Source organism: Pan troglodytes, chromosome 4 (genome assembly GCF_028858775.2).
Source record: "Pan troglodytes isolate AG18354 chromosome 4, NHGRI_mPanTro3-v2.0_pri, whole genome shotgun sequence".
Classification (NCBI taxonomy): domain Eukaryota; kingdom Metazoa; phylum Chordata; class Mammalia; order Primates; family Hominidae; genus Pan; species Pan troglodytes.
The window spans coordinates 465,043-487,966 of record NC_072402.2 but is presented as its reverse complement, the minus strand read 5'-3'; the positions used below and the strand labels follow the sequence as shown (position 1 = coordinate 487,966).

The window sequence follows — 22,924 nt, the reverse complement described above, 5'->3', positions numbered from 1 at the left end:
TCTGGTGCTTGCAGTCAAACTAGAAACATTGGACCAAATTACATTAGTTTACAACGTATTAGTTTCAGTTTTATCAATATTATTCAATGAATTTTCTGTCAATTCTTACATCAATACCACTCAATTATTAGAACAATATAATATTTTTAGATTTGAGCATCATGTTTTTACTCTTTGTTAAAAAATGTGTTGTCATTTTTCTGACCTTCATATTCTAATCAAGATTCCTCAACCTTGGCAACTGTTAACATGTTGGACCAGATAATTCTTTCTTGTAGGCACTATTTAGTAGAGAATGTTTAGTAGGATCTCTGGCCTCTACCAGCCTGATACCATTAGGAATAACCATGGTTGTGACAACTAAAAATGTCTCTAGACATTGTCCAGTGTCTCCTGGGGGTAAATAGTTCCTGTTCAAGAACCAGTGTTGTAAATAAACTGTGACATCATTTTTTTTAAATTGAAAAGTAAATCCCACTAGTAATTTCATTTGGCATTGAATTAATCTTATAAATATAAGGGTAAAAATAAACTTCTTGACAACATCTGTTATTCTTAATCAATGTATTGTGGTGCCAAACCACAATGTTTCTAACATAGCTGTTTTTTTTTTGTTTGTTTTTTTGTTTCTTTTCTTTTTTTTTTTTTTTTTGAGACAGAGTCTTGCTCTGTCACCCAGGCTGTAGTGCAGTGGCGTGATCTCTGCTCACTGCAAGCTCCGCCTCCCGGGTTCACGCCATTCTCCTGCGTTAGCCTCCCGAGTAGCTGGAACTACAGGCGCCACTACACCCGGCTAATTTTTTGTGTGTTTTCAGTAGAGATGGGGTTTCACCGTGTCAGCCAGGATGGTCCCGATCTCCTGACCTCGTGATCTGCCCGCCTCGGCCTCTCAAAGTGCTGGGATTACAGGCATGAGCCACTGCGCCTGGACCTAACATTGCTTTCTTAATGATTCACAGATTTTCTATCCTCTCCTGAAAAATATGCATTATCCATTAATATTGTTGCTGTTATATGCAATATGAGAGATTTCTTCTGGACTTTGCCCATAGGAAGGCTAGGAGTGCTGGTCATCTTAATTTGTGAAGTATTTCATGAAAGTGTATGTGTGTGTACATACATGTCTCTGTGTGTAGGTTTGTGTAAACATAAGGCTATGATATTTTTTGTGGAAAGTTAGGAAGGCTGAATTAACTTAAACTCCATCTGAAACACAAACAGAGGCTCAGGAGTTTGAAAAGCTCCCTGTCAATAATGAGACAGAGCCAGGGCAATGTAAAATGGATTGCCAAGGTTGGAAAGGGTGAACCCATAAGTGACGCCAATTGTTTCATGGCATCTAGATACAATCATTATTGAAAAACATTATCTTTGTGGGTAGCTATTTGGCTCATTTCTCCCATTGTGCTGGATCCTACATAAATAAATAATTTTGCCAATGATAAAGCCAGACACTAGTGAAAATGGTAAGGACTTATTTCAATCAGGAATAATTATTGCAATAGAAAAAAAGGGTCCATTGTGGACTGAACTCAACTTTGATTTGTACAGAGGTACAGGAAATTCTAAAGAGAGAACAAGGGAGTAAATAGGAAAGGAGGTGAGCATGAGTTTGGTAGAGTCAAGGATGTGAAAAAATACAAAGGGTTAGTTAGTGTGACTGTGGTCAGGCCAGCTGTGCTTGCTAGCTGGAGATTATAGGAGATATTTATCATCCCAGAGAGACTGGGAGACAGAAGCTCTGTCCTCAGGTGTTGGATGAAACAAATAGAAAAAATGTTGGCAGCCTTGAATTTTCTCAAACAAGTGCTATAAGGCGGCCTAGGGTCACCTTAAGGATGTGGCCTGGAGGTGTTAGAAATGATGTTAGTGTTTGTTGAAGTCTTTGTGGGCCAAAGTTAAAGCCTAGTGGAACAGGAGGCCCAGAGGAGCCTGGCTGGAGTTTGGTCAAAGAGAGAGTCTTTGTTAGTTCCACAGAAATCAGTGTAATCAATTTTCCCAGCTATTTTCATGTTTACGATCAGTGCTTGTTTGTTGAAAAGTTAAGTTAGCTATCAGAGAGAAAGTAAATTTGAAAAATGTAAAACTGAGCTAAAATGGAACTTCCATCTGTATTCTTACTCAAAAATACATCATGCTTTGTATATCAGAAATCCATAATTAATCTAGAAGCTTATACAAATTTTTGTGTAATATGGTTGGGAATATTTCCTTGATTGCTACTAGTACATGTATAAGTTTGGTATGAATTTAGAATGCCATTTATGCTTAATGTAGGGAAGATTATGTCTCACTTTGCTCCAGAACCAAACAAGATAAATTCAACTACAAAATACAGAATGTAAATATATAGTCTATTTCTAAATCTTCCGAATTTATTCTGATGTATTATTTAATATAAATACCAGGTTGTTTTAAAAGTTTGACTTAATATACTTGACTTATAGGGACAATAACTTTTAGAAACTGAATACAATATCTACATCATCGAAAATCCTTAACCTTATAAATCTCTAAAAGTGCCTTTAGCTATAAGTGATTTAACTGAGATCTAGATAAATCCCAAGTAACAGAAAGAAAAATGTCTTTAAAGAGAAAATCTAGAATATTAGATAAGGAGCAAAAACACAAGACATGTATCGGTATAAAAATATTTTCTCTTAGCAACAATTTTTCATACAGATGGAAGAATGTTCTTCCTGAAGCAGGACTCAGTGCTGGGGTACAGAAAATTGTTCCTGATGCTATAAATTTTTACTGCCGAGAGTTTTAAGAGCTATAGATAGTCAGATTCTGTAAACTAAAGTCATCTTCCAAAGTGCAAGGTTTCTAGTTGCATCTTTACTGTATTTACTCAGGTTGCCGCCATATATAAAGGAGTGCAGGAGTCCATAAAACTTACTCCGTCTGCTCTTGAAGGTGAACAGCACACTTTAGTAGCAAAAGAAAATTGGTAGTGAAAGCAAAACAAGGAAAGAAATCTCTCTGGGCCCTGCTTCTGTTTCTCAAAAGATAAGTCAATTTAGTTTTAGTGGTAATAAATAGATAAATGATTTAAATAAAGACCAGCTCAATTCTGAAAAAGAAGAAAGTAACTTCAAAAAAATGATTAATGTTTAACATACTCTTTAGAAATACCATATAGATTTAAATAGTCTGGATTAGTTTTTCTTGGAAATGATCATAATAACTTCTGGAACTATTTTAACAGGCGTGGAAATGTGCTTTAGGTTTTTTGTGTGATCAAAAATTGGAATGACTAGCTCAGCATCTGTCTCAGTCAGTTTGGCTGCTGTAACAGAAATACCATAAGTTGGCTGGCTTAAGCAACAAGTATTTATTTCTCACAGTTCTGGAGGCTGGGAAGTCCAAGAGCAAGGTGTCAGCAGATTCATTGTCTGGTAGGGGTCCACTTTCTGTTTCATAGAGGCCGTCTTCTTGCTGTGTACTCACCATGGCAAGCAAAGAGGCAAGAGAGCTCTCTGGGGTTTCTTTTATAAGGTTGTTAATTCCATTTATGAGGCTCCGCCTTCATGACCTAATCATCTTCCAAAGGCCCCACCTCCTAATATCATTACAATGAGGGTTAAGATTTCAACATATGATTTTAGGGGGACACAGATATTCAGTCCTTAACAGCATCCACATACTCAAGTTGCAGCAAAGTTCTAAACAGGACATACATTTGAATGATCTGCCCTGAAGAATATTTGCAAAGTGTATCATCTTTACTCCACAAATATATCATTCCCTGAAAAGCACATTTTACATGCCTTAAATGTGAGCCAGTGGGAAAACAAGCTCATATATTGAATATTAAGCCAGATTGTCAGGTTTCTTTCATTAGATACAATTGATTTCTGAACTTATGACCGTGGATATTGCTAAAATATTTTTCAAGGCTTTTCTTCATTAACTATTTTAAGAAACATACAAAAGGCCTTCAGGATGACTAGAAAGTGAATACAGATAGCCTCTTAAGATCGTCTATCACTGCTGATGTTTTTAAGTATAAGGGAAGGAGCATTGTCTGAGAAGTGGTCCTTTTCTTACCATGAAAAGTATTTTTTATTTTTTCTATGTATTAGGTAACAGATTATTATATTTAATGTGTATCTCTACTTCCCTTTTTCTAATCATATGTCACTTTTAAATCTAGGGTTGACTCCAATTGCTAGTATTACACATTTACTGGATATCAGTTAAAGTCAGTGGAGAAGGACATTTTAGCAGTAGTATTTTGTTAACACATACAAACTAAAAATGAAAACAAAATTACAGTTCTCCCTCTATGTTCTAGAACGTTAGGCAGTCAACATTTTTTAAAGATAGATAATTACTATTTTTAGTAATATATAAACCTAATGTTTAAAGACAGAATTTCTCTTTAAATTATGTATGTCCTCCAAACAAATATTACTTTAACTAGTGTATGTTTACTGTTCTTGATATTTCTATATAATGACTCTTCTTTCATTTTCATTGACTTATCTCCATCCCCAATTCTGTGTCTTTGCACTGATAAACCCTGATTAGATGTCAAAAATAGAAAGTAGGTTTTATTCATATATTCACTGATTCAATGAACAATTATAATTGAGTTCCTGCAGTGTCCCAGGCATTGTCCTAAGCATGAAGGTAATCGATAGATTAACAAAACTCACCTGCTCCCTGAACCAACTCAGCCTACTGTTTGCCAGATGTTGGGTATAACATTTCTCAAATTATTCCACTTAATTTTAACAAAAATCCTGTGAAACATATATTATTACAATCTAGTTCTATAGATTAACAAATTCAAGAACATTTACTTGACTTGGCTACGTCATCTGATTAGAAAAGCACCAGCGATAATTAGCTCATAGCATATAGATGTCCTTCTCAGGATAGTTTTTCTTTTTTAAATTGGTTGAAGAATAAACAAACAAACAGACAAACTGACAGTTAAAACCATTGAATACAGAAGATAAAAATCATGATGAAAGGATTGTTTTTCACTCTCCTTTAAAAAGTGTATTTTATTTATGTGCTCAGGTTGTTTAGTATGCTTTAATAAATAAATAAATCTGGATTAATAATAACACAAATAGATGTTTTGCATTTTAGTTGTAAAAATTATAATAACAATTTGAGGAAAAGCTCTGGCTCTGAAGTAAACTGTACCATATGATATTGAATAGCCAATTGGTAAGGAAGGCAGAAAGTTAAAAAAAAAAGTTATTAGAGGGAATTATTATCCAAAGTGGAATGAAGCTTCTAAACAGAGATGTTTTCAGATTCTGTTCATTTCATCCTCACATCATGGAAAAAACAGAAACAGGTATAACAACTACTACAAAACATTGTGCTGGCCTACAAAAAATATTTTGGGTTATCTTTATTTGCCAGTTTGGGTCGTGGATGAAGTTTACCATTCTACTTTAGGTTTCTTCACCTGTAGATTTAAATACAACTTTGGATGAAGGTAACTGGTTTCTAAGGATGCTTTTTAAAACCTCTATGATGAGTATTATTACTCATATTGCAAAACAAAACAGAAAGCATTTGATCGATGGCTTATAGGTGATTTTTGGAATTAAAGCCAATCTTTACAGAACTAATACAAGCCAAACTCATAAACTTTCAGATGAAATTGTCCTCTGCCAAACAATATTGACCAATTATCACAACTGTATTTGCAAAACCATAGTAAAGGAAGTGGTATGCTATTTTGTTTGGACTCTATTTGAGAACTAATTAAAATGATCTAAAAATTAGAGCAAACTTTATTTTAAAATCTTAGATATCTGTTTTTATTTTAATCACTTATTTTCCAATTCTTTGGGTAGTCATTCAAATTATGGGAAATAAGAATTTCAATTTGCTTTAATTAACATATTCTTCATTTCTACGTGAGACAGCACTATTACCTTCATAAGATAAATATAGCTGGAAGATTGACAGATGTTATTATGGACATAAATGGCCGTAATAATCGGCATGAGTTTTGAATGCTGTAATTACCCAATGGGATGGACTAATGCTGAGTTTGACCACACAAAATTTTCCCTGAAGCCTTGCATGGAAAATTTCATACATGATGTCAACTCATTGATTTTACAATAACGTAATTCTGGAGCAAATACTAACTGTGTGTGTGTTTTGTATAGTATGCTCTTGATAGTTCAATATATCATGACACTCTACAAGGCAGGATTCAGGAGGGAGTGCTAACTTACTGCAAAACTCTCACTTTTTAATTTACTTTACTGACTCATTTTGTGATTCAATGTCATGTAAGTCAGACCACAGCTTGTGTCATTCTTATTCTGATAATAAACCATTTGGCATTTTGAAAAATGACCTCCATGTAATCACAATCAGAATACATAAGGATGTTTTAATGGGGAAAAATCCTTTTCTATTCAATCTGTGTGTGTGTTTCTTCTCATAAGCCACTAAATAAGCTGCAGATTTCAGCAGATAAAGTTTAACTCAGTTTGTTCAGTGCATTTGTCTTTAGATATTGCTTGCAATAGTATAAACAGGGCAATCAGCCACTCCAAACTATTGCGTACTATCTAACATAATATGAATAAAGTAGATATCACATTATACATATGAAAAGTGATTTCAAGAGTACATTCGATTTTATTTTCCTTAGAAGCTAGTACTTTTAAAAGTATAATATTGAAGATGAAATACCATATTGAAATATAAATTAAGGTAAGAAAAGTGATCAAAAGCAAAATAAAATCTAGGTAGGAAAATGGATGAATTTTTAAGTTTTCTAGGGTAAAAACATATAACGGCATCTGTATATGTATGACCTTCTTGTCTCTGCAACATATATAGTCATTACTTTACAAAATTAATATTATAAACTTATGTTTTTCATTTATTGCTAATTATAAGATTAATATGTTTCGTTGTTATTCGTCAAAAACAAATTAAGATTAAATATATCATAAAAGATTTTACAAGATAATCCGTTATGTTCACAGTGCTGACCCTCAGCAATGTTTAACAAGTGCATATCAACAATCACTAAATGCCTCTGTTCCTGATATATTTTCTGAGTGAGCAGGTGTTTTAAAAAGTGCTCTAAAAAGGGCAATTTTTGCTTCAAATGTTGTATGGAATTATAGGGAGAAGGATCAAGTAAACTGGAGTTAAGAAAGTGAGAACTCAGGGCTGCAAGATGATTTACTGGAGGGCAGAAGTAGTAATTATTGAATAACTCAGTAAGTAAATAAGAAAGGTCCTTAACAAGCACAAGATAAAGCAATGGAGAGAATCTAAATTAAATATAACCAATCAGCACACACACACACACACACACACACACACACATATATATATTCAATGTATTCATTCAACAATTTTAATAAATATCATGCTCTAGGCACACTTGTGGGTGATGGGGATACAGCGATCAGCAAAAAAGGCAAAAATATCTGTTCTTACATCCTTCACAGAACTTGCATTCCAATGAGACACAGCATTAATAAGAAAAATGAACAAACCATAATGTACATTAGTAAGAAATTAATGCTATGGCAAAAATAAAACAGCAGAGAGGGGAAAGGAATGTTGAGAAGTTGGTTAAACTTTAGGTAGGTGTTAGCTTTTTATTGCTGCTGTAACAAATTGCCACACATTTAAGAGTTTAAAACAACAGAAACTTACTACCTTTTGGTTGTGTAAGGTCATATAGACCCAGTGTGTAATGGGTCACGCTGGGCTAAAATCAGGATATTGGCAGGGCTGCATTCCCATCAGGTTGCTCTAGGGGTAAGTTCATTTTTTGGCCTTTTCTTGCTTCTATGGACCATCCACATTCATGTTGGCTCATGGCTTTCTTCCTGCATCTTCAACACTAGCAAAGCTGCCTGTCTCTGTGTGTTTCTTCCGTAGTCACGTTTTACTCTGGCTCTCCTCTTCTGCCTTGCTCTTCTACTTCGAAGTACTCTTGGAACTCTGTGGAGCCCACGGGGATAATCCAAGATGATGTCCTTATTGTAAAGTCGACTAACTAGCAACCTTAATTCTATTTACAACTTTAATTTCCCTTTGCCGTGTAACCTAACATATTCACAGGTTTGGGGGATTAGGATATGGCCATCTTTTATTCTGCCTATAATGAATATACAAGAAAAGGAGATAAGGATAGCCAATAAAAGCCTCACTCACATTTGAGTAAAGATGGCAGGAAAATGTAACTCCTGCTGCAAGGGCTCTGAAGCAGGGATTTGCCTAGGCCTTCCAGAAATTGTGTGCTGACATAAAGAGCTCAGGATAAGAACATGAGCAATAGGAGAGGAGTTCAAAGAGTTAATGGCAAAATTTGGAGGTCAAATAGTGTCTTGTAGCAAAACAAAACAAAAAACTGACTTCTGCACTAAGTGAGATAAAAATCCCTATAGGATTTTAAGCAAGAAAGGTAACATTCTGCCAAAGATTTAAAAAAGATAATCCTGGAAGCTTGTTGATGGTCAAAGGCAGCATCTAGAGAAGACCAACCCAAAGGTACAACAAGAATCTGTATAGAAGGTGAGGGGGGCCAGGGCCCAGCAGTAGTAGCAGTAAGAAGTGAGAAGCAGCTGGATTCTGGGTATATGTCAAAAGTAGAGCTGGCAAGATTTGCTGGAGGTTTACAGCTGTAGTGTAAATAAAAGTAGTTAAGGGACTCTCCAAAGTAGTTGGCTTTCACATTTGGAAAAACTCATTTGCCTTTTACTGAGACAGGTAAGATTATAAGAAGAACACTATGATTTTACTTGATTTGTTTTTCAGAAACAGAGTCACTCTGTTTGTAAAAGTCTTACTGCAGCCCTAAACTCCTGGGCTCAAACAATTTTCCTGGCTCATCCTCCCAAGTAGCTGAAACTACAGGCATGTGTCACCATTGCTCAGCAACAGTGGATTTTTGGTGGAAGATAATATTAGGAGTTAATCTTGAACATGTAAAGCTTAAGATGGCTGTGAGACATCCAAATTAAGATAGCAAATAGCTGAATAGATGAGCCTAGAGTTCAGAGAATATATAAATTGTAATAAGTGAAAGATTGTGTATGTTTTTCAAAGCCATGAAATTGATTGGGGTAGTCACCCAAGACTATAGATAAGAAATAAAAGAGTCTAAAGACTAAACACTGGGACACACCAAATGGAAGTGAGGAGAAGGAAGAGGAACCAGGAAAGAACATTGAGAGACAAGAAAGAGAAGTTGGACAAGACCACGATGAATAGAGTCCTGAGAGCCTAGAGGAGAAAATGGTTCCAAGAATCACAATTACTCTATCATGCTGTTGTGTCAAGCAAGCAGATGGCAAAGAATGACCACTAGATTTAGTGATGTCAAGGGGTTTTGTTGATGGGCACAGCTGCAGTGGGAGGCAAAACTGTGATTGGGGTGAATAGCACACTGAGGGAAGAAAATGAGAGACAACAAATAAAACTTTGTATACATTTTTCTTTGTGCACATGAAATGCTTTGTACACATTTTGCTATAAAAATTTACATAGTAAGTGAAGGAGGAATGGGGTAAATGTAACACTCTAAGATAAGAGAAGTAGCATTTATTGTGGAGAGTGAGTTACTGGAGACGAAAATTTCAGACATGAAAAAAGGGAGAATTGCTAGAAGAATATTCCTGAGTGTAAGCGGGAGAGGAATGAATTCTAGTGCAGACATCTTGACCTTGGCTAGTAGAAGATGAAATTTATCGATAGGTAGAAAAAAGAAGGCAAAGTATGTGTGCACAGATGCTGAAACTCTAAGTGGTGGTGATCTTACGGAGGATTTTTGGGGTGGTCTCAGTATTTTCAGTGACACAAAACACAACACCAGCTCATATAGAGAATGAGTTTTTGGTGGTGTACGTTTGAAGATAAAAGGCAGTGAGAGAATAGATGATTTAAGAAATATAGAAAAACTTTGTGTCACCATTATGGGTTTAACTGAAGTTAGTGTCAGGGAATTTAGGAGAAACTAGTTATCGTGGTTCTCTGCTTTTTTTCCATCCCCATTCAGCTCTATCAGTTCAGAGATACAATACTGGGGGGGACCAAATTTAATCAGGGTTGTGCTTTAAGCAAGTAACTGATCAAGTGACAGGGACAAGGGATTTGGAGTACAGGCAGACCTGGTTTCATTGTTGTTCACTTTATAGTGCTTCACAGATCTTGAAGTTTTTTGTTTATTTGTTTGTTTCTTTGTTCTTTTTTTGAGAGAGGGCCTCGCTCTGTCACCCAGGCTGTTGTGCAGTGGCACAATGTCGGCTCACTGCATCCTCCGCCTCCCGGGTTCAAGTGATTCTCATGCCTCAGCCTCCCAAGTAGCTGGAATTACAGGCTTGCAACACCATGCCCAGCTAATTTTTGTATTTTTAGTAGACATGTGATTTTGCCATGTTGGTCAGGCTGATCTCAGCTATTCCTGACCTCAAGTGATCCGCCCGCCTCAGCCTCCCAAAGAGCTGGAATTACAGGTATGAGCCACCACGCCCGGCCTGCGTTTTTCACACATTGAAGGTTTATGGCAACCCTGTGTTGAGCAATTCTTTCAGCACCATTTTTTTTTTCCCGCCAACATGTGGTCACTTTGTGTCTCTTTGTCACATTTTGGTAATTCTCACAATATTTCAAACTTTTTCATTATTATTTTATCTGTATGTTGGCCTGTGATCAGCAATTTTAATGCTACTGTTGTAATTGTTTTGGGGAACCATGAACTGTACCCATATAAGACAGCAGACTTAGTAAATGTGTGAGTTCTGACTGCTCCACCAACTGGCCATTTCCTCAGCTCTCTCCCTCACTTTAGGCCTCCCTATTCCCTGACACACACCAATAATAAAATTAGGCCAATGAACAACCATACAATATAGGCTCTAAGGGTTCAAGTGAAAGAAAAAGTCACACATACCTCACTTTAAATCAAAAGTTAGAAATGATTAAGCTTAGTGAGAAAGGCATGTTGAAGGCTAAGCTACAACTCTTGTATGAGTTGGTTAGCCAAGCTGTGAATGCAAAGAAAAAGTTCTTGAAGAAAATTAGAAGTGCTATTCAAGTGAACACAGGAATGATAAGAAAGCAAAGTAACCTTATTGCTGATATTGAGAAAGTTTCAGTGGTCTGGATAGATCAAAACAGTCACTACATTTTCTTAAGCCCAAGCCTAATCCAGAGCAAGGCCCTAACTCTTAAATTCTATGAAGGCTGAGAGAGGTGAGGAAGCTGCAGTAAAAAAGTTGGAAGCTAGCTGAGGTTGGTTCATAAGCTTTAAGGAAAGAAGACATGTCTATAACATAAAGGTGCAAGGTTAAGGAGTAAGTGCTGATGAAGAAGCTGCAGCAAGTTATCCAGAAGATCTAGCTAAGATCATTGATGAGAGTGGCTACAGTCACCAACAGAATTTCAATGTAGACAAAACAGCCTTCTCTTGGAAGAAGATGCAATCTAGGACTTTCATTGCTACAGAGGAGAAGCCTATGCTTCTCCAAACTTCTCAAACTTTGGAAGCCTATGTCTTCCAAACTTCAAAGGACAGCCTGACTCTCTTGTTAGGGGCTAGTGCAGCTGGTGATTATAAGTTGAAGCCGATGCTCATTTATCATTCTGAAAATCGTATCGCCCTTAGGAATTAAGCTAAATCTATTCTGCCTGTGCTCAATAAATGGAACAACAAAGCCTAGATGTCAGCACATCTGTTTATGGCATGGTATACTGACTATTTTATGACCACTATGGAAAAAAAAGTTCCTTTCAAAATATTACTGCTCATTAACAATGCACCTGGTAACCCAAGAGCTCAGATGGAGATGTACAAGGAAATGTGTGCTGTTACGTAAGTGACAACACAATATCTATTATGTAGCTCATGGATGAAAGAGTAATTTCAACTTTCAAGTCTTTTTATTTTTGAAATACACTTTGTAAGGATATAGCTGCCATTTATATGGTGATTCTGATGGATTTGGTCAGAGTAAATTGAAAGGCTTTTGAAGATAATTTACCATTCTAGAAACCATTAAGAACATTTCTGATTCATGGGAGGAGATTAAAATATCAACATTAATAGGAGTTTGGAAGAAGTTGATTCCAACCCTCAGTGGATGACTTTGTGAGGTTCAAGACTTCAGCGGAGGAAATAACTGCAGATGTGATGGAAATAGCAAGAGAACTAGAATTAGAAGTGCAGCCTGAAGATGTGACTGAGTTGCTGTAACCTCATGACAAAACTTGAATGGATGAGGAGTTGCTTCCTATAGATGAACAAAGAAAGTGGTTTCTTGAGAGGGAATCTACTCACGATGAAGATGCTGTAGACATTGTTGAGATGACAACAAACAAATATTCAATAAATGTAGTTGATAAAGCAATGGCAAGGGTTGAGAGGATTGACTTCAGTCTTGACAGAAGTACTGTGGGTAAATGCTATCCAACAGTGTTAAATGCTACAGAGAAGTTTTTCTTTCTTTCTTTTTTTTTTTTTTTTTTTTTTTTGACAGAGTCTCACTCTGTCCCCCAGGCTGGAGTGCAGTGGCCTGATCTCGGCTTATGGCAACCTCCACCTCCTGGGCTCAAGCGATTCTTAAGCCTCAGCCTCCCAAGTAGCTGGGACTACAGGCGCATGCCACCACACCTGGCTAACGTTTACATTTTTAGTACAGACAGGGTTTCACCATATTGGCCAGGCTAGTCTTGAACTCCTGACCTCGTGATCCACCCGCCTCGACCTCCCAAAGTGCTGGGCTTACAGGCATGAGCCACCACACCTGGCCTGAGAAATTTTCCTTGAAAGAAAGAGTCAATAGATGTGGCAAGCTTCATTGTTGTCTTATTTTTAAAGATTGACACAACCACCCCAACCTTCAGCAAACATCATCCTGATTAGTCAGTAGCCATCAACATAGAGGCAAGACCATCCACTAGCAAAAGGATTATTACTCAATGAAGTCTTATGTGATTGTTCGTATTTTTTAGCAACAAAGTATTTTAAAATTAAGGTACTTTTTTTTTTTTTTTTTAGAAATAATACTATTGCACACTTAGATTACAGTATGTTGAACACATACTGTAAGCATTGGGAAACCAGAAAATTTGTGTGACTCACTTTATTGTGATCTTTGCTGAATTGTGGTGGTCTGGAACTATACCCACAATATTTCCAAGATATGCCTGTATATCCGTTTCTATTATATTTAACCTATGTAAGAAGAGAAGTCAGAAATCAGGGTATTACAGACATGAGGAACCATAAAATAATGTGAGCATCAATGGAATAGTGTTTTGAAAATTTGGTAAGTAACCACTAACGGGAAGGAGCTAAAACAATGCAACTGGCATCAAAAAGGAATATTTGAAATATTGCTCACAGAAAGTGTGCAGCTATTGGCAATGTCAGGTCTTGGGTGTTACCATGGAAATGGTGGATGAGGTGGGGTCCTAGGCAAGTTGTCGGATGAGAGATGTCTTATTAGTTAGATATGCTAGGCTGTGGCTGTAAACACAACCAAAAAACTACATCATGTCTCTGTTACCAAACTGTGTTTCTAGTTGGTGGCCAATTTTCTTCCAATAAATGATTCAGGAACCCAGACTCCACCGCCTTTTAAATTTTTTCAAACCCTTATTTTTCTTACATCCTATAGGCAGGAGAGTGAAGAGGGCATAGAGGAGGCCAACTAACTTTTAAAAGCCTTGATCCTAAAGTGGCACAGATCAGCTTTGATCACATTTTATTAGTGAGAACTAGTAACGTGACTATACCTTAATAAAATATTGGAGAAAGATTCTGTGACATGCGGTCTTCATTTAGCTTGAAATTTTATTCATGGAAGGACAGAATGGGTTTTAGTTGCCATTTCTTTGTCTTTGCCATGGGAGGGCCTGGGAAGAAGGATTAAAAGGATCATGTACATTAGTATGGAAAACAGTAAAACATGTGACAGAGGTAGTGTTGAGGAAAGAGACTTTGGTCAGGAGCCAAAGGGAATGAAATGAGTGTTCTAAGAAGTGATAGATGAGTGTTGTAAGGAGGAATAGTGTGTAGTAGGGTCTGATGACACAATAAACAAAAGTGGGTGTTTGTGGGATTTGAGAGCAAGAATCATCTGGAAGAGAATATGAGGAACAGTGAGGATGTGAACCATGTCTTCTAACCTTGGTGTTGTGAGGGGCATGGGAGAGAAAACAGCCACTACCTATGCCTGCAGCAGGAGCAATGTTTTAGGGAAGATTTGGACTTTTTTGGACAAGAAAGCAAAGGAAGCTTTCACAAAAGAATTTGAGGCCACAACAGATTTTGCTATTGATGGAACTGAAATTCCAGAGTGCAGAGTGGAAGAGTTGAGGAGATGAGGAGTGTCAGAAGGTGGAAGGAAAGTCAACCTGCCCAGTTATATGAGGGTTAGGGTCCCAGGAGATGAAGGACCAAAGCATATTCAGGATCTAACCTATTTTATGACCTCACTTTTACCAATCCCAGCCAAGCCACTATAATCTGGTGCTTGAATTATTGCTTTGGTTTTCTATCTGGTAATCACTACTGTTTTAAAAACACACCAGATTATTTTGCTCCTCTGGAAAAAAATAGTAAGAAAATCCTTACAATGGACACAAAGTCCTTTAAACTCACAACTTTGCACTCTTCTTCTCCCCACCCTTTCTTCTTCTCCTTCTCCTTCTTCTCCTTCGCCTCCTCCTCTTCTTCCTTATTCAACTTCTTTTTCTTCCCCTTCTCCTTCTCCTCCTCCTTCCTCTTCCTTTTCTTCTTCTTCCCCACCATCCTCCTCCTCCTCTTCCTCTTTCTCTTCTTCTCCTTCCCCAGCATCCTCCCCCTCCTCTTCCTCCTCCTCCTCTTCCTCTTCCTCTTCTTCTCCTTCTCCTTATTCTCCTTCTCCTTTTATTCTCCTTCTTCTTCTTTGTTGAGACAGGGACTCTCTCTGTCGCCCAGGCTGGAGTGCAGTGGTGCGATCACAGCTCACTGCAGCCTCAAACTCCCTGAGCTCAGGTGATCCTCCCACCTCAGCCTCTGGAGTAGCTGGGACTTTACAGATGTGCCGCCATGCCTGGATAATGTTTTTAAAAAATTTTTATTGAGAGATGGGCTGGTTTAGAACTCCTGGGCTCAAGCCATGTGGCTGCTTTGGCCTCTCAAAGTGCTGGTATTACAGGTGTGAACCACTGCACTCAGCCTCAACACTCTTCTTTTTGATCACTCTGTACCTAGTCATACTGGCTTTTTGTTTCTCTCCTGCACCAATTCAGGACCACTGTGCTTGCTGTCCCCTCCTCATGTGTTTTTCTCACATGCACATGGTGAAAAACTTTTGAGACTCTGCTTTTGAGACTCTGCTCAAATATTATTTTATTTAAAAAGTCTTCTCTACCAATCTTATAAAATGAAATCTTAATAGCGTGGACCTTGTTATTTCCTGTATTGCTTTATTCCTCTTCATAACACTTATCACTCTATTACCCATTTATATGTGTGTTTGTTTTTTCTAACTCTTCCTACCAGAATATCGTCTTCATGAGTATGGGAACTTTGTATTTTCGCTGCTATTACACCAGCTTCTATAATGGTGCTTTGCACATAGATGACACTCAATAAACTTTCTTTTAATACATAGATGAAATAATCCAGTTGAAGTACTTGAAGCATAATGTGGGTGGAAGATAGAACACAGAGTTAGTAGACCACACTAGCTAGAAGATTAGGGCCATGATTCCAAGACTTGCAATGAAAACATAAGCTAACTTAAATTCTTGCACCCTACTGATGTATGTAGTAAGATTTACCCAAAAGTTCTGCAGGTATTAGCAGGTCTGAAATTTTTAAGTGAATGTAGATGGATAAACTGACATTTTTAAAGTTGAATTATTATTCTTACACCATGTCCCGCTGAAGACCATTTGTAAGGTTTTCATGTGCTGGCTCATTACAAATTTGATGATGTGAAGAAAATGTATTTAGCATCTGATGATTTTTCTCGGTTTGAAGAGAGAGAAGATGTTGTGAAATAATATTAGTGAATGGCATCTCAAGTTTGCTAGATAAAAATAGTAAAGTTCCTGCAAATCTTTAGCGTACCTTTGAGGTTTTTGATTATTAATTCAGAGTTAAAACCAGGGAGCCTGGTTGGGTGATTTCCCTCTAGCATGTTTCATGGATTAAGGCATGGAGGAGAGAGCTATTTGGTTTATCTAGAGCTAGAGTCTTACCAGTTAAGTACCAAGGACAGAGGGATAGGCAAGGAAGCTGAGGTCCTTTGTGAGCAAGTGGTTATAGAAATGGACTAGGGCAATTAAGATGAAAAGGATAAAAGTGAAAAATGAGGAAGATAATATACAGTGAGCACTCAAACTTGTATTTACCTCCCAGACCCATGTTTTTTCTGCCATTAACCATGGCCACAAAGAAAGTATCTACTGACGATCTTTGTGTTTTAGCCCTTCACAAATTATTAAAAATGTAGTTTTATAAATGTGAAGTGTTCAAAGCGTAACTTATTAAGTTTATAATATATTTTAATATAAGTTTATAATATATTTTATGTTCATTTCTAACTTCTTGATATACAAGATAAGTAAAATATGCCCCAACCATCAATGAGCCCATAGCCTGATGGGTAAGACAGACATGTAAAGGAATTACCAGAACATCTTAAGCACCTTTGATAGAATGCAGAGAAAGAAGAATGATCACAATACCCCCTCTGATAAATAGCCAGCTTTATAAATGCATAGTACTGTTAAATGAATGCATGATTTCAATAAGGGTATGCATGGAAAAAGCTTGCAAACATTTATTATTCATTTATTTGATTCAAGAAAGATTAGGACTGGCTTAAAAGTACTGACATTTAAAACCTGAAAAGCGCTGTTATCAACCTGAATGTCACTTGGCCTGGCCCCCAGGATTTTTTATACATGTAAAAATTTCTGACTTCCAGAACACATAAAAAACTTCTAAAAAGAGTGCGAATATTTAACCAGTTTTTCTTCCTTTGTGCCTCTACTCAAATCTAAAGAAAATAATACAGAGAATAATACAGAGGTGACCGTTTGAAGTTTCCTGCTGATTTCAGACATCATTTCTTATTAAATATTAGAATATATTCTGTGTCCACATGGCATTATTACAGATATCCCTGCTATAGGGGTTACATGAAATAACGTATAAAATATTCTTAGCCCAGTTCTGGAAAAAGGAAAGCAGTCAATACTTGTCAGCTCTACAGTGACATATTGCTGACATCTTATAATTACTGTTTTCCAGGATTTTTTTAAATTTCCTTTTTCTCTACCTATTTACTCCACACTCTCCTTAGATAATTTTATCCACTGATATAAATTTTATTATTGTCTATATGCTAACAATTCCAGAGCCTGTATCAAGACTAAGAACAAAGTGAAATCTCAAGAAAAGTCTAGGCTTGATATATTTATTTGGGAATTATTGGCATATTGATAATGTATAGACAGTGATTAAAGATATGGTGAACTTGAAATGTCATTGAAACATGTAAATGGAAATAACTGGTAAGCATATCGTTAATCAAACTACAAAAAAATTCTCTGCGACCTTCTGAAGTTCCAGCTCTTCCTATCTTAGCAAATGCCTTCACTATCTACTTAGCCACTGATTCTGGAAACTAGAGGTTGTATTCTAGTTTTTAAATTTCTGTTACCTAGTGTAGGACCTGAGCCGATTAATCATGAAGGCATCTATGTAAAATAGAATTCATCTAATTCTTTCTTTCCTCACTATTACTACTTTGATCTAATTCATATTGCCTCTTCGTTCTCTTATAGTAGTAGCCCTCGAATCAGCCTCACGGTAGCCACTCTCAAATAAACTGTATCCTTGAAAATATTAGGCACCACATGTATGCTATCTTTGCCAAATTATCAACATGTCTTTTGGGGATAAACCTGAGAACTGAAGATGTTAAGAAAATGTCAGTAGAAATGTAGGAAGATTGCTTATTGGATATATGTGTCAGAAACCATGCTCATTGTTTAGGTCTAAATTTGATTTGTAGTTTTTAGAATTTAAATCTTCTTTAAATTTTCAAAGTGTCAGGGGCTTAACTTTGAGCTCTGTCTCTGGCTAGTCCTTGGGACTCCATTCAATATCTTCCATCTGTTATATATAATTTGTTCAAATAATTGTTGCAGGAATATCAGAAATCTAAATCATGGGAGTAATTTTATAGGGTCCTATATGATAATAAAAATAATAACTATCATTACGGAAAAACTCTAGAATATGCAACAAATTTTACATGCAGAAATTCTAAGTATTACTACAACCCTGCAAGTTAGGTGTTTTGAGTGGTATATTTTGAGGCATTATCATGTTTTAAAGTCTGTGTATTCTCCCCCTCCACTCCCACTTCCCAATCCTCCCATTTCATATGAGTAAATGGTCAGACTTATGCTTGTTTTGAGTGAGTTTTGAAACAAGGTAGAATGCAGAAGGCTCTTCCAAGTCTTTTTAAACTCTAGAGACATGAGAAGATTGAGACATAGATAAAATATCTTAATGATAAACACAAAGGCAGAAGGATTTCACTGAAACTAGAAAGTTTTCCCAGCTTGGCATGAAGGGAGATGGTGACATTGGAGATGGGGGTTTCAAAGCACAAGTGACATGTCCTCAGCTTCCAGGAGAGAAGCCAAAAGGCCAGCGATATTCCAGAGGGGAAATGGTTACAAGAGTCATTTAAGGGTGGGTGTGGTGGCTCATGCCTGTAATCCCAGCACTTTGAGAGGAAGAGGCAGGCGGATCACTTCAGGTCAGGAGTTCGAGACCAGCCTGGCTAACATGATGAAACCCCATCTCTACTAAAAATACAAAAATTAGCCAGGACTTGTGGTGAACACCTGTAATTTCAACTACTTGGGAGGCTGAGACAGGAGAATCACTTGAACCGGGGAGGCGGAGGTTGCAGTGAGCCAACATCACACTACTGTACTCCAGTCTGGGTGACAAGAGCGAACCTCTGTCAAAAAAAAAAAAATTAGCTGGGTGTGGTGGTGTGCACCTGTGATTCTAGCCACTCGAGAAGCTGAGGCAGGAGAATCGCTTGAACCCAGGAGGCGGAGGTTGCAGTGAGCGGAGATCACGCCACTGCACTCCAGCCTGGGCAACAGTGAGACTCTATCTCAAGAAAAAAAAAAAAAGTGATTTAAGCAAGCAGAACAACTGGTGACCTCAAGGAAGATCTCAGAACCCCATGTAGAACTTGGACCCATTCAATCTCATCCCGGTCCTCAGGGTCATGATGATGAGAAGAAGGACAGTGCCTGTCAGGATAAATGACTCTTGTACTGTAAGGTGTCTGCCTCAGAACTGTACAGGATTCTAAAATAGAAGCACAGATTCTGAGGAAGGGATAGACCTCTCTCCCAACCCCACCTAAAGAGTGTAAAAAAATAAGATTGGGCCTGCCCATAATGATAACTCTTTCTTGACTTTCTGTTTCTTATAATGATAAGGAAAATTGCTGAAAATACCAGAGATATTTAGAGGATATATTTAATTGAATTGAATTAAACAATGGAGTAATTTAGAGATCTAATTACTTCATTCTCATATAACAATGCCCTGTGGCTATAAATGTATCTATTTTTCAGGCATTATATATTTTCCGGATCCTCATGTGAATCAAACTCTTATCTAATTGAAAGTACACTGGAATTGGATATAGTAAAGAAATGTAATTTTTCATAATTCCTTTCTGTCATGAATTTAGCAAGTAAAGTTTGTTTTGCATTTTAAGGAATAAAATTGCAGCAGCTGACACTCATTACAGTACATTCTAAAGCCTAATTTATGGTGTGCCTATAAATTTCCATGCTAATGTATTTCCATTGTTATATTTTTGCTTACAAAGATTTGTGTCACTTTATTTAATTGAAGTCAAATGATGTTATTTACGTTTTAGTGATGCAGAAAAAATTGCATTTGTAAGCTACTATTATTCAAATTGAATTTTCTTGTAGAATGCTGGATGTCTTGAGTGCAGAAAATTTCAGATATAAATTTAAAACAAGTGCTAAATTGTGACATCTACTCTATCAAACCAATAATAGATATGATATGGGAGCTGAGATTGTAATTGATTATGTGCAAGACATTTGTTGAATCATCAAATAACACGAGATTTCAATAAATGATTCTAAATATAAAAAGTGCAATATCTGATATCTATAAACATTATAATCACTTTGTATAACATATTTAGTTAAACGACTGAATGAATACGAAGACAATAACATTCCATAATGTTCTGTAGCTTCAGCAGCATCATATGATTACTTTGGGGTTTTTTAAATTACTAGAATGTATATTTTAGAAAATAATTCAGAAACTCACCTATACATTTAGCATTCTGGAGGAGGTGCTTGTTTATGATTGACTCTTTGAGTTACTAGTATATGAAAAACAGATGTAGAATTATTTCCAATTGAACTGACATCTGATGCCATTCTGAAACTTATGAGTGACTGAGGAATTTGGTAAACATTCATGTACATTTCTTGCTTTCTCAACTGGACGAACATCATTTTCTGTGTCTTTAGGCTGAAGTGGCTACCTTCGTTCTGAGTTAGAAGGTTCCTGCCAAACCCAATAAAATTGAGGAAACAAGTGGAATACATGTTTTTTTTTTTTATGTCAAGGTCCATATTTCTTTATCTTCTCATAAAAACAAATAGACTGATTTCGTGCCACATATGGACCAAAATAGCTTTATGAGAACTCAGGAATCCAGATAAGAGGTTACAATGCTCCGGGATTGCACAAAACCAAGAATAATCACATTAAAATGATAAGAAGAGCAGTTTCTAATCACCCACTCCCTCAAGCCAGCACACCCTAGTACTGAGGGAGATTCCCTCAACCTGTGATTTCTCCCATCAGGGAAAGGGAATCAGTGGGCATCTAACATCTGCAGGCTTTTGGGGCACTGCTCAAAAGACCTGCTTTTGTCTTATCACACTCAGAGTGCTAAGGGAATCTAGCATAGTTAGAATGCCTGGGGGAAGCTGAGAACAAAGAAAAGGGGTAAGTGGCTCTCAGCAGCTGGTGCAGATGTTAACAGCCATTGTGGCTCTCAGCAGCTGACTTAAATCTCAATTAACAGAGTGGATCTTATCTGATGGGGCAAATATCCATAGCATATGCAGCTCTCAAGCTGATGGCACAGATCTTAGCAGATGGCATGGATCTTAGCAGCCAGCACATGGAGCTCTCAGCTGGATGTGTAGACCTCAGAAGCTGGCTTAGTTCAGTGGGATTGGGAGAAGGTACATAATTCTGAAACTTCTTGTTTAGGCAGGAGGGAAAGAAGTGTAACTTATACTCAGTGTCCCAACATTTTATTGAGCTGCCCCAGGGAAAAGGAGCCTGTGGCTTTCGGCACCTGGCATGGATCTGAGGGATTAGGAGAAGATGCACAATCTTGAGTTTTTTCCCCATCAGGTAGGGAGAAGGGTAAAGTGTGCAAATACATACAAAAGATTTTGGAAACTTCCAGATACACTAGCAGGGTTAATTGAGGAGGTCTTTCCCTACCAAAGCAAGGCCTGTGAAGTCTGGACAAGGTGGATATACTTCAAATGCACAAATAGCTACTCAAATCTGAAGTAAAACGAAGAATCAGGGAAACATGACACTACAAAAAAAAAAAAAAAACCCACAGTAAATATCTGGTAACTGACCTTAAGGAAATGGAGACCTATGAACTGACTGACAAAAAATTCTAAATAATTATCTTAAAGAAACAGAAACTCTGGAGCTGAAGAGTACATACAATAACTGAGCTGAAAAATATAGATATTCAGCAGGAGACCTGATCAAGGAGAAGAAATAATCTCCAAACTTGAAGACAAGTAATTTGGAATTATCAAGTTAGAGGAACAAAAAGAAAAAAAAGGGGAAGAGTGGAGAAAGCCCACGGGCCCTCTGGGACATCATTAGTACAACAAATAAGCACATTATGAAAGTTCCAGAATAAGAAGAGGGAAAAGGGAAGAAAGCTCATTTAAAGAAATAATGGCTGAAAACATCTCAAATCTGGGGAGAGAAATGGACACCTAGATTCATTAAGCTCAAACTATCCCAAATCAGATGAATCTAAAGATATGAACACCAAAAGAAGACACATATTATAATCAAATTGTCAAAAGTCAAGGGCACAGAGAATTTTGCAAGCAGCTAGAGAAAAATCACTTATTATTTATCAACAGGGTACCAAGAATATGCAATGGGGAAATGACAGTCTCTTCAACAATTTTGAGAATACTAGGTATCTACATACGAAAGAATGAAATTGGGCTACTACCTTACACGATTTAGAAAAATCAAAGTGGATTAAAGACTTAAAGATAAGATCTAAAATCATAAAACTCTTAGGAGGAAACATAAGGGAAAAGCTTTATGATACTGGGTTTGACAATGATTTCCTGGATATGATACAAAAAGCACAGGCAACAAAGCAAAAACAGAGAAATGGGACTACCTCAAACTAAAAAGCTTCTGCATAGCAAAGCAAACAAGTAGCAGAGTAAAAAGGAGCCTATGTAATGGGAGAAAGTATTTGCAAACCATTTATCTGATGATGGGTTAATATTCAAACTATGTAAAAAACTCCTACAATTTAACAGCAAAAAAAAAAAAAAAAAAAAAAAAGAATAACATGACTACAAATGGGCAAAAGAGTTAAATAGACATTTCTCCAAAGAGGGCATACACGTGGGCATTAGGTATATGAAAAGGTGCTCAGTATCACTGATCATCAGGGAAATACGAGTCAAAACCACAATGAGATATCACCTCACAGCTGTATGGGATGGCTAGTTTCAAACAAAAGATGACACGTTTAATGACGATGTGGCGAAATGTGAACGCTTGTACACTATTGGT

The 22,924-nt window shown here is 36.9% G+C and overlaps 1 protein-coding gene across 6 annotated transcripts in view; it reads left to right on the top strand.

The window, feature by feature from the left end:
• Positions 1 to 22,924, top strand: part of LOC749983 (putative WAS protein family homolog 3) — a 498,033-nt gene that overhangs the window by 246,234 nt on the left and 228,875 nt on the right. Inside the window, exon 12 of one of the 6 annotated variants that reach the window (XR_010156847.1) lies at positions 660 to 22,696. The exons of the other annotated variants lie outside the window; for them this stretch is intronic. The gene's annotated coding sequence lies outside the window, so the exon portion shown is untranslated. Of the gene's footprint in view, positions 1 to 659; positions 22,697 to 22,924 lie in introns of those variants that run through there. 6 annotated transcript variants of the gene reach the window in all.